Source organism: Myotis nattereri (assembly GCF_964212035.1).
Source record: "Myotis nattereri genome assembly, chromosome: X".
In the NCBI taxonomy this organism is placed as follows: Eukaryota; Metazoa; Chordata; class Mammalia; order Chiroptera; family Vespertilionidae; genus Myotis; species Myotis nattereri.
The window spans coordinates 143,424,052-143,429,067 of NC_138078.1; positions in this window are offsets into that span (position 1 = coordinate 143,424,052).

The following is a 5,016-nucleotide window of genomic DNA, read 5'->3' on the forward strand; positions in this document are numbered from 1 at the left end:
TCCTGGTTTATTCCATTTCTATCTTTTAACCATTATCCTGGTCTTTGAAACAAAGTCCAAGAAATGCAAGGACAGAATTCCCTTTAGTGGATTTGTGAGGATTAGAGGTTGTAAATACTTTTATTTTAATTCTTTTTCCTAGCATATGTGCTTGTGCAAAATGCAAGATTAGTTTTAAGTTTGAACTTTAAGCAGGAAGAATGTCTTTCCACAAGAGGGGTTTTAAAATTCCTCTTTTATGTACACAGTACACAGAAAAATGTAGATACTGAAGAAAAGAAAACATAGCTTCCAGGGAGAAAACAGATAAGGAGTGCTCAGATCAGAACAGCTGCAGCAAGTAGCATTAATAAAACCCTTTCTAGTTATGATTATTCTACTCACATAGTTTCTGCTTTAAAAATTCTGAGCCTTTCAAGCAGGGCTTTGAATATTCCCATGATTGATTAGCAGATATTTCTAGAGTTCCTCCTGTGTGCAAAGTGCAATATTGTATAGTTTGTGACAGAGGGGGAGCAAGCGTAGAAGACCCAAGAGATATGGTATCTGCTCTTTGATACCTTTTAGTTTAGCTTTAGAGTGTCACTGGGCTAAAAGTACAGACTCTGAGGTCAAACTTCATGGTGACAAGACTTCGCCACCTACTTGTGTGACCTCGGCTAGTTTAGCTCTCTGAATCTCCATTTTTTTTTCATTTATGAAAGTAATAATAGTACCTATCTCATATATCTGTTCGGAAAGAGAGTTTTTCCTATTTCTGGTATATCTTATGTAGAGGGTAAATAGAAACATGTCTTTTATCTGATCCTCATTCACTCCTTCATCAGGGAAACACAAATCAAAACCACAATGAGATACCACTTCACACCCACGAGGATAGCCATAATAAAAAAAAAATTAATGGAAAATAGCGAGGGTTGGAGAGGCTGTAGAGAAATTAAAACCCTGGTACATTGCTCATGGGAATGTAAAATGCTGCAACCACGGTGGAAAACAAGTTTGACGATTCTTCAAAGTGTTAAACATAGTTACCATATGACAAAAAAATGTGCACTCCTAACTATATCTACAAAAGAAGTTAAACAGGTTTTCAAGCAAAAACTTTGACATGAAAGTTCATAAGATTCCTTTTCACAGTAGCCAAAAAGGGTGGGGGAGGAAACATAAATGTCCACCAAGAGACAAATGGAAAAACAAAATGTGGTCTAGTCATACAATGATATATTATTCAGCTTTAAGGTATATAATTCTACATGCTACATGCTACAATATGGATGAACCTTGAAAACATTAAGTGAAATAAACCAGACGCTAAAGGACAAATATTGTCTGATTCCACTTATATATATCTTATATGTTTATATTATATTCAGAAAAAAAGTGTTTACATAGCCCAATTTTCTCTTCTCTTTTTGGAGCTAGACTGCCCATAGGAAGCAAGCAACAAAGCAAGGCATGCAATTTAGTGTGGCCTGATGTCTTTGGCAGGAGAAGGCACAGAGGGAAGAGAGTCTGATTCAAGGCATCTTGCCACTCTAGGACTTTGGAGTAAGCCCACTTGTGAGCCAGGTGGAGGTTGGGGAAAATTAAGTCTTAATGTTCACAAAATATAATTCCATACAACTCTGAAACCATGTGTGTGTGTGTGTGTGTGTGTGTGTGTGTGTGTGTGTGTTCTACAATAATCCTATAGTAGAAATTCCAGCCAAATGCTAAGAATAAGCAAGAGTCTTGGGCAAACAGGAACAGCTTGAACAGGGCAGACACGATGCTATCTGAAAGATCTCCTGAGGTGATTTGTGTGAAAGGAGCCAACCTAGCACAGTAATGGGCAAGAAGTGGTTAAGCAGCAACAAAAGCACTCCTGCTTCCAGGGGCAATTGGGGTGACATTTCCCTTCAACAATCCTACCATCTATATCTCTGCTAAGTGTGGTGTTGGTTTCGCTTTGAATTTCAAGGAGAAGGGACATTTCTTGGCAAACGCGGTTTAAAATGTTTCTCTCAATGTTGTGTTGTATAGAAAAACATTAATCACATGGAGAGAATTAGACACACACACACACACACAAAACACAGGAGAAAAATGTACAATCCAGAAAACTGAAGCCACAGCCGCACACAACCATTGCTCACAATGTTTAAAGCATTACTAGAGGGAAACAAAGTCTTCCACAGGAAACCTGCTACACCAGTCTTAGCAATGGATTCTTTTCATTTAGCCTAGGGTCATTCTACCTGTGGATTATTTTGTAGCAGCCTTTCCAGGTGATACCTAGATTTTCAATCTCCTCTAATTCATTGGGTTGAGCCTCAGGGACTCTTTCTTATGTGTATCTGATTCAGATTTTATTTTAGAAAAACATAGAATCAAGGAAGAATAGTAGGATAGTAAAGTACTGAGTGCAAAGCCCCTTTAGTAATTTCCAATCATGTCTGAACTCGTGTGTAAGGAACATAGAAGCCCCTTTCAATTCCTAGTCTCTTCCCACCACTCAAACATTCCTTATGGAGAACAGAGATTCAATGTGACTCCAGTCGCAGGAATAGCTCTAGAGAAAACCATTTTTCTCCAAGCTGTAGAAATTCACCTCATTGCACACAATTTTAATTCCCTAAATTCTGTTTAAATCAAAGATAGGCAATTAGAGTGAGTAAGCTAGTTGGTGTTTTGTAGAATGGTTTCCTTGAAGCAGAAGTTTGACTTATTACTTAACTGCTTCTGTCACTAAGGGCACATTGGAGACCTTGTAGTAATATTAAGTTACATTGCTACTGTGCAGCCCATAAGGCTGGGGGCTGGTACAGGACTGTCATGAAGCATAGCTACTAAGGACCACTGACAACTTTTTATTGGTGTGACTGAAAGCAACCGGCAAGAACAACAGACAAAACTTCTGTTGATAGAAGTCATCTCTGACGACATATTCAGGCTTGGGAGACCTTACTGTGATGTTCTAAGATACTTGGCCTTGTCGTTCAACATAAAAATCATTCTTGTCATCAGGAGAGACTACTGACATTTCACTAAACCCCTAAATGAGCAGATAAAACAATTTGACCTTGATCAATTTTTCTTAACCTCCATTGAGCATCAATTTCCCCATCTGAGCATAAGAGTACTTACCTCATAAATCTGTTGTGAAACCTAATTGAGATAAAAATGTATAATTAACCTTGCATAATGCTTGGGACATAATAAGCACCAAGGATTCTGAATATTATTATTTTCACTAGCGAATATAGGAGGGCTGAAAGCTCAGTAACACTGGGTAAGAACTTGAGCCAGCCATAGAAACCTTGAATTGTAACCTGGCCTTCAGATTCCTCATCAGGAGGGTGGGACCAGGAGTAAGAGCGTTACACTTGGCACAAGTCCAAACTGCATGACTGCACAAACACTGTAACTGTTCTGTATTCAGACACATTTGAAAGATTTTTCCAGCATAAATTTCTAAATGTGCTGCTTGTTTTGTAATTTAATCTAGGGCAGCAGCAGCAGTGCTATCATTGTTTACATTTCTGCCTTTCAGTCTTGGTTCCAAGATATTTGCAGCAGTGTGAATTGGCTCATAACAAAATTCTTCTCTTTTCTTAAAAAAAAAAACAACATTGCACATTACTTTCTTTTATACCTGTAAGCAAATAAATATTAACAATCTTTTACATTGATTTGTTTCTGGGACATTTGGTCAAAAATAATTTACAAAAATAAACTGATAGGCAGTTTGACATTAAATTCTTCCTATAGACTTGATTTTTAAGAACTGGTTTCAGTAGAGGAGAGCTTAGTTAGCAACATATTAACTTTCTAATGTTATTACATTTTTATTTTAAATAAATGAAGGACAATATAAAGACCTTATAAAAATTGGAAAATCTTCTCACTCTCAATTAACTTTTCTATTCTCCAGGGTTTCCTATCTCCAACAGTAACTTGGATAGCTTTGAATCCTCAATTTATAACTACAAAGGGGAGACAAACATTTTTATTTTTATATCTGTCAAGTTTTAAGTTGGTTCTAATAGCGACCAACTACTTTTCACTCTTTGCTTTATCCTGGTTGTGTTTGGAGTTTTACATTATCTAACTTTAATAAATAACTGTATATATACATTAGTCTTTCCTCCCTAAGGTACCCTCAAATTCTGGAAGGACTAACCTGGTTGATCTACAGTGGACTGCTGCATGGCCCCAATAAATGAACTCCTGCAAAATATGCAACTAATCTAGAATAGGAGCATGGGAATAGGTAGTTTTTGCAGGATGAATGATTTAATGGTCAGGATTGATCTATGTAAGAAGGCTACTGGAAGTGTTCATTCTACATGCAATGTTTCCAGGTAGTACTATATTTCTGTATTTCTGCCTATATTTCCATGTATTCCTTTTTTGAATCCTCATTCTCTCCTCTTGGCTCTGAACTGTGGGTGTGAGACCCTATATAACTCCAAGCAAACTTTCAGCCCTCAAGTGCCCTCAGTATTACAACCTTTCTGAAGCATAACAGAATGTTTCTCTAAATTAAAGGGGAATGACAGGGCCTCACACATAATGGCTCTTGATTTAAAGTTAATTTTCTTTCCTTAGATGCCTAAATTATCCCAGCTCATAATTACAGAATCTTTCTTTGGAAAAGGCCCTAGAGCTTAATATAATTTTCAACTCATTGCATGATTCATTATTACAGAATCAATGATAGTTTATAAATCAGTCTCTGATTGAGTATTTACCTGATAAAGAAGACTGCTATTTTTGTTTAAAAAGTATTTCTTAAAATGAGCTAAGGCCCACCTCCCTAAATTTTTCTTTGAGCAAAAGTTCATGGTCCCATATAAGATCTTTACATATTTTCATTTAAAATGTTTTTCTATCAAATTATCTCTAAATGGATCAAATGTAGAATATTTTAACAGGAAGTATTCTTTGTGGTTTTGTCTATGTTAATCCATAGTCCATAATATTGTCCACTCTTTCAAGCTACCAGCCCTGATGCAGCATCCCAAACATCAGTGC